General features: G+C 47.1%; 1 protein-coding gene across 2 annotated transcripts in view; it reads left to right on the top strand.

Moving 5' to 3' along the window:
• The first annotated feature begins 2,650 nt into the window (after positions 1 to 2,650).
• The window catches only part of PRR14L (proline rich 14 like), a 492,002-nt gene continuing 479,649 nt past the window's right edge, over positions 2,651 to 15,003 (top strand). For both annotated transcript variants that reach the window (XM_086942815.1, XM_086942816.1), the window contains exon 1: positions 2,651 to 2,768. The gene's annotated coding sequence lies outside the window, so the exon portion shown is untranslated. The remainder of the gene's footprint in view (positions 2,769 to 15,003) is intronic.

Genomic DNA, 15,003 nt, shown 5'->3' on the forward strand with positions numbered 1-15,003 from the left:
TGTTGAAGAGTATTAGGGTAGAGAATCCCCCTAAACCTAAGTATTCTGGTTTGTGGGATGTTAAGCGAGTTTTAGACCTATTTGACAAATGGCCAGCTAACAAGGATCTTTCGAGAAAACAGCTTTCAGCCAAGCTGGCCATGTTGCTTTGCCTTTCGGCGTGTAGGAGATCGTCGGACGTACGAGCACTGGACATAACAGGTAGAGTATTTACTCCGGAAGGAGTTTCTTTTCAGATTTCTAGGCGTACTAAAACATTGTCTACACATGTGTCTTATAATGCATTTCAGGAGAATGAAAAGTTATGTGTCGTTCAATGTCTAAAGACTTATGAGGAATGTACTGCGGCAGTTAGGCCTCAGGGCTGTTCGCAGCTTTTGATAGCCTTACAAAAGCCGTTCAAAGCTGTGGCTGCGGCCACCATTGCCAGATGGCTTCGTTTTGTGATGGAAGAAGCTGGCATTGACATCACCATGTTTGGTGCGCACTCTGTCAGGGGTGCTATGGCATCGAAATCGTTCATGTTGGGATCCAACATTCATGATATTATGCATTGTGCAGATTGGTCGTCGGAATCGACCTTCAAAACGTTTTATTATAAGCCGGTGGGGGATATTACCTCTGTTGTTTTCAATAAGCGTTAAACATGCATAATCAGAAGCCTCCGGTCCTGACATAGAATCACAAATTTGCTAGCATTCGCGACAAGAATTTGCAATTCTATTAAGGACACGGAGGCGAGGATTATCCCACCCGGCATTGTATATGAAATTATAAAATGCTTGCCCACCCAGATGGTTACGGTGGTTACGGTCTCTTATCCTTTCTTTCAGGTTCTGATAAAAAGGGTGACTGAGCCTCGAAGAATGCCAGGATGGTTCGCCTGAGGTTGTTTCTTCTTCCCGTTGGAAGGGTTCTGGAGTTTTCCAAAGTTCGGTTGGAGCTGTTCGCCGCAAGAAAGAGGAAGATGGCGGCAGGCTAAGGCCTCTTATGGACTAAGGGGGCGTGGTTATGTGTAAAGCATGATGGGATATGCAGTTTAACGTTTTATTGAATGAAAAGCAAGCATTTTCATTGGCTGCTGTGAGCTTCTAGTAAAGATTGAGAAGCATAATCCTCGCCTCCGTGTCCTTAATAGAATTGCAAATTCTTGTCGCGAATGCTAGCAAATTTGTGATTCTCTCTAAGGTTTTAATCAGCTCCGTACCTTGGTTATAGAATGACGGAGGTCTTGTATCTCGCTTCTCAGGACTCAATCTCCCAGCAACCCGCGAGGGTGACTTGTGAACACCGGAGCTGGATTTCTCAGCGTGAGAAAAGGCAGCTTCTCCAGCGCGTCAAAGGGGAGGGGTGGGTTCCTTCGGCTCTCGCATCAGCTGGGCTTCGGAAAAGTAGATAACCGCTCTGCTCCACACCACCGTGTGTTTGCTTAAGGCAGCATTGGTATATTTATACCTGAAAGGTGCCGGGTTTGACGTAAGGTTGGACATAAGACGTCACGGAGAACTAACAGTTCTTTCTGGACTCCAGGAGTTCTTGTGCAAATCAAAACAACAGCAGAGGGGGGTTTCCCGGGCTGCTGGAGGCTTGGTTTGTGTAAAGAACGCGTTGTGCTTTCTAGGAGTCTATGGGAGTAGCCTTGCCGTGCTTTGGACTGCATGTGCTATTACTGAATATGGATATGATTCTTATGCCTTTATAAGGATAATATTTATTATAACCACATAAGGGGGTGAATCGGGAATATCGAATCAGGGTCCTAGATAGAAATACAACAAAGTGATTCAATGTACTGAAAGAAGGTCAGCAAAGCATGTAAGAACTAGATTAATTGCTCTTAGGAACATCCATTCAGACAGTGGTACAATCATATCTGCCTCCCCCCTTCCCAGGCAAGTATGCATTGAAAGAGCCTGTTGCTTTCTTGTAGTGAGAAGGGGGTGTCAGGTAGTTAAGATGGGGACGCTTTATTGATTTCAATTGTTAAATGTTTTTTAGAATGTTTTATGGACAATTGTCTATATAAACTTGTTTTTCTACCTACCTGATTTTATTAAAATTAATAAAAAGGTGTGAACATAAACATGATGGAATTACAAGACGTTTACTTATTGGTAGGTACTTTAATATCCCTGTCGGTTTCTCCCCTTACCAGTATACATACTTTACCCGGTAATTGTAAGAAAAACATCTTTAAAATGTATTCTACAACTGGCCTAATGACCCCTCACTGATAAATAAACACATACAAATAGGGCATGTTAAAAATGTATACAGATTATTTCATGCAAAACTTCTACTAAGAACCATGTCCAGGCCTTCGTAGAGCGTTAAAAGGTGAGCAGATGCCTGTATTAGTCTCGACCTGGGGAGGATGTTGTGTTCTATTTGCATATAATTGGTTTCAGCTAGGGTAGTCCCTCTTTTGTTTCCAATACTAGTTTTATTTCACCACGCCCTCGCCTCCTCCCATTCCAAGCTGGCGGACCCTAAGAAAACTCGTTTTGGGCCTTTGTAAGTTGTTGTTTATGGTGGTCACGTGCACCAGTACGTCCTGCGCGTGATAGCGCAATGCTAGTCGAACGGAAGCACGTCACTCTCTCTAACCTGTCTGGCCTATCGGAGCGTAAAGCCGCCGGAAGTGTGGAGCCGAGGGTTCGCGGTGGATTGTTACGGCGCTGCGCGTCAGCGGCGGAGGGTCTGAAGGGAGGAGGCGGGGCTGGAGGCGGAGCAGAAGATGGAGCGGCCGGGAGCTTGAACCGGGGCAGGTGAGAGGGCTTTGAGAATGAGGGCAGGTTTTGTTCTTCGTCTGCATGTAGCTGCCGGGGCTACCAGCTGTTAGGGGAGGAGAAGGGGGAGGTATGTTAAAATCGGTTTTGAGAGTTGGCGCAGGAGGCTGAAGATGGAACGGGTGGTAGGAATTATGAGGATGGGGACCAGTTAGTAGGGACAGACTCACAAGGCAGACACCCCTTTTCAAAGTTGAGAATGTTTGTTCAACTTTTTTTTCTTATTACTTTTTAGCTTATAAGTATCATTACCTCCGGTATATGTCAATTCAGATTTAAGATTACGCCTTAAATTTCTGCAGTTACCCACTTTATTGTTGTCAGATGCTAGCATGTGTGCTGACGGGTCTTTGAAAGGTGGCGATTGCTGAATGCGATGCAGGCCCAAGCGATTGAGTGGATTTGACTCTAGATGCACAGTGTAAAGCAATGAAACTGGGGCATAGTGAAACTGCGAGACGGCAGGGACTTACAAAAACATAAATTGAGACAGGAGCAAGACGAAAAGAGGGAGAAAGGCTAGGGCTAGGTGAAAGAGGAGTGAGAGCCAGGCAATGTGAAGAGATGAAGATGAGACCAGGTGAAAGGTTACTGAGGCAGGGACCAGGTGAAAAGAGGTTACGTCTTTGCTATAGTGGGCACCCACCTCGTTTGATGCTTGACTGCCCTGCTTTTTGAGATGTCTTCCCTGTTTTAATACATGTCACTGAAGACGATGCATGCCAAAGAGTTGATATATCCTAGAAACAAATTAATTTGCTCAGAGCGGACCATCTGCTAGGGGATGTGAGACAGACCGGCTAGGATGCTTTTAGTTTTCGTGGATGATCCTCGTACAGTTCTGCACAAGATGGCCAATTGCAGTGTAAAGGTGCTAGAAAGGGGCATGCGTTAATTTGTTTGGTAACTGTGCGGAGAGCACAGAAAGTGGTCTTCATGGAACAGCTTTATGAACAAGTGTATCTTTAGAGATGCTAAGAAGAAGGTATGTGACTGCCCAGGGGTGCAACTAGATTCAAACGTCTGGCAGAGGGAGGACTAACACTTCAAACAGAAGCAGAGCCATTTTCAGAATAAGTGTGTAATGACTTGTGGGGGTCTCTCTTCACTATTGTGGTACACTGCATAATAGGGGGAGCCATTCAAAGACATTTTGGTACCATATGCTGGGGTTGGGGCCTACCCATTGCTTACCATTGCTTGACTTTATTGACTCCGGCATTTGCTTGCTTCTAATTCGTTAGTTTCCTTAGGCTGTTCTTACTCCTATATTTGTCATTCTGTTGGAGCATGGACGTTTTGCTGTATCTTTCCACTGGTCATTTTTGCAGGTGCTACTTTTTGTTTTCTTTTTTAAGCACATTAATAGAGTACTTGTGTTTTTAGTGATTAAGCAGGGTTTCCTGTATCTCAGTCTTCGGGTTTAATGATTAGATAATCCCCACCACTGGTCGTATGGACCTCTGATGGTCGACGAAGAGACATAATGAGCTATCATCTACATAAACAATATATTTTTAAAGATTTACTATTGAGTCATTGAAGAGAATTAGTGTGAGTGAATTGGTTTTGTTTTAAAATCTTCTAAGATTTAATTATTTATTTAGTAGACATTAATCTCTTAGATTTCAGCTTTAAAAGTTAATATAATCCATCAACCGATATTGATTATAAAATGGAACAAAATGTTAGTCAAAATCACTGTTGAAATAGTAATTATACAACAAGCGTGTTGCATAAAATATACTACCTACCTATTATAAGTAGAATGTAGAGTAAGAGATTAAAGGTGTCTGTTCAGAAACCCATAAAGAGTACTGATGAGAGAAAGATCGATGTGTAAGCGTAAAGCCTTTGCATTATAGCTGCAAAGTATCCATAGCTCAAAATAACAGCAGATAATTAAAGTAATATTCTAAGAAAGCAGTCTTGCATGAAGAAAGGCATCGGAAACTCAAAGGTGAGACTCTGGTCAAAGAGTTGGGGAAGGATTTTGTAAGATCTGTCCCTCTGGGTCTGAGGTCTAGGCTCTGTGCACTAAACTACTCTAGGAACACGCACTATTTATAAATAGACAAATTCTATGTTGCAACACTATTTCTTTTGTCTTCTTCATCCCCAAATAGAATATCAACGGACTCCTGGGAATAGGTTCTCCCCACAGCATAAGACTTTCAGACATTAGTCCCAGGAAGGTTACAAAGTTGTTTTCTTGAGGTCCAAAACTAATTCCCATGAATCATTCTTCCTGTTATCATCTCTTTCCGATGAGAACCTCACTATCAATTGTCTAATACAAAACAAGTGTCACTAACAGTAGCCTTCTGAAGTTGCATCATCTGTGGCTAAGTGAATAATAACAACTTGCACAAACAACTGTCTAATGTGAAAAATTGCCTTTCTGTGTTAAAGCATTTTTTCCAGTTAACATGGCAACAGGAGTTAGGCTAACTTAATTCAGCACTTTATATATACGTGCAGGCCTATAATGCTTAAGTATGGTTACCTGCTACAAATGTTTTCATTTTAACCAGTATTATTTTAAACTTGTGTCAATTTTTCAATAGCAGATAGAATTTGCTACATCAGCTATCTCCCTCAGGCACCCCTCCCCTTGTTCCTCCTCCATTACTTTAGAGCCTGTGGGTGTGCCCCCCCCTCAGTTGTGGGTGTGCCCCCCCCCTCAGTTGTGGGTGTGCCCCCCCCCCCTCAGTTGTGGGTGTGCCCCCCCCCTCAGTTGTGGGTGTGCTCCCCCCCTCTCAGTTGTGGGTGTGCTCCCCCCCTCTCAGTTGTGGGTGTGCCCCCCCCCCATAGTTGTGGGTGTGCCCCCCCCTCTCAGTTGTGGGTGTGCCCCCCATAGTTGTGGGTGTGCCCCCCCCCTCTGTTGTGGGTGTGCCCCCCCCTCTGTTGTGGGTGTGCTCCCCCCTCTGTTGTGGGTGTGCTCCCCCCTCTGTTGTGGGTGTGCTCCCCCCTCTGTTGTGGGTGTGCTCCCCCCTCTGTTGTGGGTGTGCTCCCCCCTCTGTTGTGGGTGTGCTCCCCCCTCTGTTGTGGGTGTGCTCCCCCCTCTGTTGTGGGTGTGCTCCCCCCTCTGTTGTGGGTGTGCTCTCCCCCCTCTTGTGGGTGTGCTCTTCCCCCACCCCTCTGTTGTGGGTGTGCTCTCCCCCCACCCCTCTGTTGTGGGTGTGCTCTCCCCCCACCCCTCTGTTGTGGGTGTGCTCTCCCCCCCCTGTTGTGGGTGTGCTCTCCCCCCCCCTGTTGTGGGTGTGCTCTCCCCCCCCCTGTTGTGGGTGTGCTCTCCCCCCCTCTGTTGTGGGTGTGCTCTCCCCCCCTCTGTTGTGGGTGTGCTCTCCCCCCCTCTGTTGTGGGTGTGCTCTCCCCCCCTCTGTTGTGGGTGTGCTCTCCCCCCCTCTGTTGTGGGTGTGCTCTCCCCCCCCTCTGTTGTGGGTGTGCTCTCCCCCCCCTCTGTTGTGGGTGTGCTCTCCCCCCCCTCTGTTGTGGGTGTGCTCTCCCCCCCCTCTGTTGTGGGTGTGCTCTCCCCCCCCTCTGTTGTGGGTGTGCTCTCCCCCCCCTCTGTTGTGGGTGTGCTCTCCCCCCCTCTGTTGTGGGTGTGCTCTCCCCCCCTCTGTTGTGGGTGTGCTCTCCCCCCTCTGTTGTGGGTGTGCTCCCCCCACCCCTCTATTGTGGGTGTGCCTCCCCCACCCCTCTGTTGTGGGTGTGCCTCCCCCACCCCTCTGTTGTGGGTGTGCCTCCCCCACCCCTCTGTTGTGGGTGTGCCTCCCCCACCCCTCTGTTGTGGGTGTGCTCCCCCACCCCTCTGTTGTGGGTGTGCTCCCCCACCCCTCTGTTGTGGGTGTGCTCCCCCACCCCTCTGTTGTGGGTGTGCTCCCCCACCCCTCTGTTGTGGGTGTGGGTGTGCCCCCCCACCCCTCTGTTGTGGGTGTGCCCCCCCACCCCTCTGTTGTGGGTGTGCTCCCCCACCCCTCTGTTGTGGGTGTGCTCCCCCACCCCTCTGTTGTGGGTGTGCTCCCCCACCCCTCTGTTGTGGGTGTGCTCCCCCACCCCTCTGTTGTGGGTGTGCTCCCCCACCCCTCTGTTGTGGGTGTGCTCCCCCACCCCTCTGTTGTGGGTGTGCTCCCCCACCCCTCTGTTGTGGGTGTGCTCCCCCACCCCTCTGTTGTGGGTGTGCTCCCCCACCCCTCTGTTGTGGGTGTGCTCCCCCACCCCTCTGTTGTGGGTGTGCTCCCCCACCCCTCTGTTGTGGGTGTGCTCCCGCACCCCTCTGTTGTGGGTGTGCTCCCGCACCCCTCTGTTGTGGGTGTGCTCCCGCACCCCTCTGTTGTGGGTGTGCTCCCGCACCCCTCTGTTGTGGGTGTGCTCCCGCACCCCTCTGTTTTGGGGGTGGCCCCCCATCTCTGTTGTGGGGGTGCCCCCCTCGTCTGTTGTGGGGGTGCCCCCCTCCTCTGTCTGTTGTGGGGGTGCCCCCCCATCTCTGTTGTGGGGGTGCCCCCCCATCTCTGTTGTGGGGGTGCCCCCCATCTCTGTTGTGGGGGTGCCCCCCATCTCTGTTGTGGGGGTGCCCCCCTCCTCTGTCTGTTGTGGGGGTGCCCCCCTCCTCTGTCTGTTGTGGGGGTGCCCCCCTCCTCTGTCTGTTGTGGGGGTGGCCCTCCCTCCTCTGTTTTGGGGGTGGCCCCCCATCTCTGTTGTGGGGGTGCCCCCCATCTCTGTTGTGGGGGTGCCCCCCTCCTCTGTTGTGGGGGTGCCCCCCCTCACCCCTCTGTTGGCGGCGAGCTCACCCCCTACCCGTTGTCGGTGAGCTTCCCTTCACGCCTACCCTCTGTTATCCATGTGGTTTCCTCTCTATTTCGTGTGCATGCCCCTCTCGCCCACCCTTTGAAGTCCTTGTCCCAGACCATCTCACCTGTCCTCTGCCTACTACATCTTCTCTCTGTCCGTCCCGCCTTCATCTGTGGCGCCTCAACATGTGTTGGCATTTCCTCAATACGGAGAGAGGGTAGTGTGGGAGGGAAGGGCATGAGTGTGGAGAGAGAACAGGTGGAAGGAGATAAAGAAGCACACAGGTAAAAATCATTTTAAAACTGATATGGCGCAGTCAGTGCTAATGCACTTTAAAACAAGCATTTGAAATGCTATAGGTCTCGCATTAGGAAAGTTTGAGCTATTGGTATTGTAAATGACACATTTTTTATTTATGTTTTGTTTTTGAAAATGGCGAAATTAATAGCTTTGTCATTTACAATGCCAATAGTTATAACTTTCGCAAATGTGACACCTATAGCATTTGTAATGCAATATGTGTTGTATTTACGTGACTTACATGTATTGATATTACAAAGAACAATGGCTTTTAATTTTTTTGAATAATTAATACTTGAATAAAAGTTATTGTAATTTATAATGGCAATAGCTTAACCTTTTGTAAATAACCTTTGTACAGAGTATTTTAAGTGTATTTTATTGTGACGAAAATCCAAGAACAGAAGTGAAATATTAACATCTTTTTGTTACATTTGTAATAAAGCTTGAAACATTGAGAGAACATATTTGAACCAGTTGTTGTTGAATGGTTGCACAGATTAATGTTGTGGTGGCGCTGAGTGATCTTGTAATGGCGAACGAGTGATGCTGTGGTGTTCAGTGATGCTGTGGTAGTGCACATTGATGTTGTGGTGGCCCTGAGTGATGCTGTGGTGGTGCTGAGTGATGATGTATGCTATCCTATGTTTTGTTTTGCTATCCTATGTTTTGTTTTGCTATCCTATGTTTTGTTTTGCTATCCTATGCTTTGATTTGCTATCCTATGCTTTGATTTGCTATCCTATGCTTTGATTTGCTATCCTATGCTTTGATTTGCTATCCTATGCTTTGATTTGCTATCCTATGCTTTGATTTGTTATCCTATGCTTTGATTTGTTATGCTATGCTTTGATTTGTTATGCTATGCTATGCTATGCTTTGATTTGTTATGCTATGCTATGATTTGTTATGCTATGCTATGCTATGATTTGTTATGCTATGCTATGCTATGTTTTATAATGCTATGTTTTATAATGCTATGCTATGTTTTATAATGCTATGCTATGTTTTATAATGCTATGCTATGTTTTGTTGTGTTCGGTATGCTATGCATTGTTATGCTATTATATGTTTTGTTTTGCTATGTTTTGTTATCACCTTAGATGCGGCGCAAATATCCCTCCCCAGTGCTGCGCTGTCCATTGGAACTAGTGCTGAATGGACGTCCAATGGTCGTGCGCAGCACCGGGGAGGTAGTGCTGCCGTCGGCCAACGCCCGACGCAGCACTTAAGAGGTTAAGCTATGTGTTGTTGTGTTTTGTTGCTATGTTATGCTATGTTGTTATTTTATGCTATGTTTTTTATTTTGCTATCCTATGCTTTGTTTTGTTATGTTATGATATGCTTTGTTTTGCTATGCTTTGTTTTGCTATGCTTTGTTTTGCTATGCTTTGTTTTGCTATGCTTTGTTTTGCTATGCTTTGTTTTGCTATGCTTTGTTTTGCTATGCTATGCTTTGTTTTGCTATGCTTTGTTTTGCTATGCTTTGTTTTGCTATGCTTTGTTTTGCTATGCTGTGCTTTATGCTTTGCTATGCTATGCTTTGCTATGCTATGCTATGCTTTGTTATGCTATGCTTTGTTATGCTATGCTTTGTTATGCTATGCTTTGTTATGCTATGCTTTGTTATGCTATGCTTTGTTATGCTATGCTTTGTTATGCTATGCTTTGTTATGCTATGCTTTGTTATGCTATGCTTTGTTATGCTATGCTTTGTTATGCTATGCTTTGTTATGCTATGCTTTGTTATGCTATGCTTTGTTATGCTATGCTTTGTTATGCTATGCTTTGTTTTGCTATGCTTTGTTATGCTATGCTTTGTTTTGCTATGCTTTGTTATGCTATGTTATGCTATGCTGTGTTGTGTTATGCTATGTTTTGCTATGCTACGGTGTCTCTGAAAGCCGTCCGATAGAATGAAATGATACGGGCTAGGCGCATTCCTCCGCCGTGAAGCCATCCCAAAAGCCGTTTTAAAGTTAACAGGAGAATTTCCCCCATGCTGTTCTCATCTGTCATTCCGCACGTCTGTTCTCCGAGCGCTCACTCAGTACATTTCTACACATTCGGGATTGCAAAATGTTATGTTTCTGTTCACGCGGTAAGAGCACGCTGTCAATTAGGCACCTCGTGCTTGCACAACTATTGCCCCCCCCCCCCCAAATATTTCTTGCGTGCCGTGATGACACGTTGAACTTCCACCTAGCAAAAGCATTGTTGTCAGAGTGACTTTTAACATTTCACAATTCGTGCTCAAATTAAGTTGTATTTATTTGTAGCAAATGGGATTTACGATTTTTTAAATGAGTGCTGCAAAATTACGTCACCGAAACTTTTCTTGGTTCTTGAGACCAATTTTCTCACGGAGAGTTTTTGCCGCCAATTCATCCGAAAATGCTGTACTACTATTTAGGCACATGCATTGTTCCACTTTAAATCAAAACGGTGTGAAATTTACCTTTAAAAGACATGTTTCAGTCAATGAACGCATTTTGCGTTTACTGAACCGATTTAAAGTGAAAGTGTCAGTGAAGCTCTCGGCATTACGCGGCGGGTGGGGCGGGATGTGTGTGTGTGTGTGTGTGTGTGTGTGTGTGTGTGTCTGTGGGCTGGGTTAAAGATGAGTAAAATGAACGAAAAGAGCGTTATAGTGGAGAAGCCTGTGTTAGGGAGCAGGGAAAGTGCACTTTAAGTAAGAGGTATTGGAAACCATAGAATGGCAGAGGAAAGGCAGCTCTGGGAGGGAACTCGTAGGCAAGACCTATTGTCTTTGACAGTGCTTGTTCTGCATGGTATGTGACCTATGATGCACTTAAAGCACACTTAGTTACTAATTTTGGCATGGTGGTAGAGAAAAATGATACAAGTTTCAAGGGCTCTTCGCAAGGCGTTTTAGCAGAATTAATGGAAATGTTTCATTTTAATACACATTAGATAGGTAGCCCTAAGATTTGAAATCTTGGGTTCATGTTTGAGGGACAGTCGGTGACAAAAGGTGCATCCCAAGACCTACTGCATTGTTCTCAATCTAGTAGAACAAAATACTATATAAGTTATCTGAGCAAACTACTCTTAAGCCATGTTTTGAAAAGATAGTAGCAAATAATGGTGTGATTGAGTACTATAATCCTCTTCCCCTTGTCACTGGTGCTTCTCCCCCACCCCCGCTCTCCCTCCCAAGACCCATAGCACAATATCTGAGAGAATCAAAAATTTGGTAGCATTCGCGCCAAGAATTTTCAATTCTATTAAGGACATGGAGGCGAGGATTATGCTTCTCAATCTTTACTGCAATAAACACAGCAGCCAATGAAAATTTTATATTTTCATAAACAGTAAAACAAACTACATTTCCCACGATAGACATGAGTATAGGCACGCCCCCATAGTCCATAAGAACCCCTTGCGTGCTCCCATCATCCTCTTTCTTTGAGGTGAACCAAGGCCAACAATAACTTGAATAAGATCATAATTCCTCCAACATGGAAGAAACGAGGTTTCAGGCGAAACACCCTGTCGTCCGTCGTCGATCAGTCAGACTTCTTATCTGATCCTGAAAGAAAGAAAATAACACCACCGTAATCACTGCATAATAAGGTGGGCAAGCTTATTACTGTAAACTAAGCCGGGTGGGATAATCCTCGCCTCTGTGTCCTTAATAGAATTGAAAATTCTTGGCGCGAATGCTAGCAAATTTTTGATTCTATTACAGGACCGGAGGCTTCAGATTATGCTAGTTTAACGCTCATTAAAAACCACAGAAGTAATAGCACCCACTGCTTATAATAAAACGTCTTAAACGTTGATTCAGAAGACCAATCTGCACAACGCATAATGTCTTGGATACTAGATCCCAAACCATAAGACTTTGACGCCATAGCGCCTCTCACTGAATGAGCGCCAAAGATCTGCGTATCAATACCTGCTTCCTTCATTATGTAGCGAAGCCATCTGGCAATTGTGGCAGCCACCACTGGTTTAAACGGCTTTTGCAAAGTAATCAATAATTGCGAACAACCTTGAGGCCTCAAGGCCTTTGTACATTCCTCATATGCTTTTAAACATTTGACTACACATACTTTTTCATTGTCGGGAAATGCATTATAATCAATATGACGTGACATTGTTTTTGTACGTCCTGTAATAGTAAAAGAAACCCCTTCCGGGGTAAACACTCTACCTGTAACGTCGAGTGCTCTCACATCCGAAGACCGTCTGCATGATGATAGGTAACATGGCCAACTTCGCCGACAATTGTTTCCTAGACAAGAGTGCATTGTCAGGCCATTTGTTGAACAAAGAGATGACTAGAGAAACATCCCACAAACCCGTATATTTGGGTTTAGGGGGATTAGCTACCCTAATCCCCTTCAGCAATTTGCAAACCACCGGGTGCATGCCTACGGGTTTTTCCGTCTATCCGGGCATGCCCCGCCGAAATGGCTGAACGGAAATAATTTACTGAGCGATAAGCCAGACCGCTAGCTGCCTTATCAGACAAAAAGTTTAACACATGGTGTATCTCTGCCCCCACGGGATCCACCTGTCGTCCCACGCACCAATCCACCCAGTTCTTCCAGGCCGCGGAGTAACGCTTCCTGGTAGATGGTGCCCATGCTTGCCTGATAAATTCGGAAGTCTTGCTCGAGACTCCTGGCATTTGCCACTGTTCCCTGAAAGCCTCCATGCCATCAGCGACAGCCTGTCCTCCAATAGCAACAGGTGCTTCTCCTGACGAGGGCCCTGCAATAGCCACTTCGAGTCCGGCAGTAACCGGGGGCGATCGCAGCTCCACTGTAATAATTTGGGGAACCATGCTTGGGACGTCCTCCATGGTGTCACCATGACTATTTCCGCCCGTTGTCTGATCACCTTCGTCATTACCCTGGGAATCAACAGAAACGGGGGAAAGGCATACTGGATCCCCTGAGACCAATCTTGGAAAAAGGCATCTGTTGCGGTTGCCATCGGATCTGGTCTCCAGCTGAAGAACCTGGGAATCTGATACGTCAGCCTGGACGCGAAAAGGTCAGTCTGAAATGGACCCCAAACTGTCTGCAACCACTGGAGTACCTGGGGAAGCAGCTTCCAGTCGCTGTAATCCCTGAGGTGCCTGGAATTCCACTCCGCCACCTGATTTGATTGCCCCAGTATATATTCTGCTATTACCGAGATCTGATTCTCGAGGCAATAGTGCCAAAAGCCCTTCGCTATTTGGACAAGAAGCGACGACCTCGTCCTGCCCAACTTGTTGATGTACCTCACTGCGGACACATTGTCCAATCGAAGGAGGATACAACAAGAAGTCTGTCTCTGGGATAACGTGCGAATCGCGAATGATCCTGCGAGCAGTTCTAAGCAGTTTATGTGAATCGAGAGTTCTTGCGTTGTCCATCTTCCGCCTGTGGAGATAACTCCGCAGCGTGGGCCCCAGCCCCATCTTCTGGCGTCCGATTCGATTACTACCTCTGGCTGAGATCCGAAGATCGCTCTGCCGTTCCAGGCGTCAACGTGCCCGAGCCACCACTGTAACTCTGTTTGGACCTCCTCCGACAGGGGAATGGAGTCCGTGTATGCTAGTCCCTTCTGAAGGTGTTTGATCTTCAGGCGCTGGAGAGCCCTGTAGTGAAGAGGACCCGGGAATATTGCCTGAGTTGACGAGGCCAATATCCCAACTACTCTGGCAATCGCCCTGAGTGTCACCATCTGACTGTCCAGTAACTTCAAAATTTCTCTTTTCAGTTCCCTCAATTTTGCACGCGGGAGACACAGTTGTGCCGCTTGTGAATCTATTGTGAACCCTAGGAAGTCTATCACCTGCGTCGGTGCCATCACCGACTTCTTCTGATTGATGACAAAACCTAGACTTCGAAGCAGCGTCGTCGTCATGACCAAATGCTGCTCGAGTGTGGACCGGCTCTGCGCCAAGATCAAGATGTCGTTTAGATAAATTATAAGTCTGACCCCCCCTCTCTCTGAGGTGAGCTACCACTGGCTTCATCACCTTGGTGAAGCACCAGGGAGCTGAGGAGAGCCCGAAAGGAAGAGCCAAATATTCGTAACACTGGCCGTTCCAGAGAAATTGTAGGAACCTGCAGTGTGGAGGAAAAATCGGTATGGACAGATACGCGTCCTTGAGGTCCAAACGGACCAACCAGTCTCTTTCCTGTAACAAATCCGCTAACAAGTGAATACCTTCCATTTTGAAATGGTTGTAGGTAAGGTGTTGGTTGAAATCCTTGAGGTTCAGCACTAACCTGTTGCCACCCCCTTTCTTCTGAACTACGAAGACGTTGCTGTAGAAGCCGCGAGGTCCACCTTGGCATTGAGCAATTGCGTGCTTCTGTAGCAAGTCTGCAATTTCTTCCTCTATGAAACTGCGATCTTGTTGGGAAAAATGGAGAGTCAGTGAAGGAAAAACTTGTGTCGGTGAGAATAAAATTCCAACTAAAACCCCTGATTGGTCTGCAAAGCTCAAGCCTCCTGAGTCAGGGCCTGCCACTGTGGAAGACAATGTTGTGTGCGAACCCCCCCCCCCCCCCCAAAATGGAAGAAGAGAAGTATCTGCTACACTCACCTGTATTTTACTGGGACTTGAAATTCGCCCTGTTGTTTCCAGAGTTGTAACGACCCTTGTTGAAGCTTCTGTGGGACGGGTAAAAGGTACCTCCGCGGGTAGAGTCCCACTCTCCTCTTCCGCGACCGAAGTCGCCGCGCTGGGAATCTTGCTGGAAGCCCCAGCCTGACGAGCGGCCCCCGCCTCGCCCGGCCCTGTTGAAAACACCCTGGGTAAGGGCTCTTTTGATCCCACTCTGAGCTTTATCTAGGGCTGTGAATGTCCCAACATATTTGAAAACATCCTTGACTAAGCGGTCACCGAATAAGTGACCTCCAGCCAGGGGGCCTGGCTCTGCCTCTGCCAACTCTGCCAGATTACTATCCATCCTTGGGAGCAAGGTCTTGCGTCTCTCTGAGGAGATCGCACAGTTCGCGTTGCCAATGAGGAAGATGGCGCGCTGGGTCCAGCCTGCCAAAATGTCCGGGTCGACTGGTGTGGCACCTTAATTGGCCGCTAGAGCCATCTCCAATATTTTCGCTAGGGGACCCACAACGTCGAGCA

This window comes from Lissotriton vulgaris, chromosome 11 (assembly GCF_964263255.1).
Source record: "Lissotriton vulgaris chromosome 11, aLisVul1.2, whole genome shotgun sequence".
In the NCBI taxonomy this organism is placed as follows: domain Eukaryota; kingdom Metazoa; phylum Chordata; class Amphibia; order Caudata; family Salamandridae; genus Lissotriton; species Lissotriton vulgaris.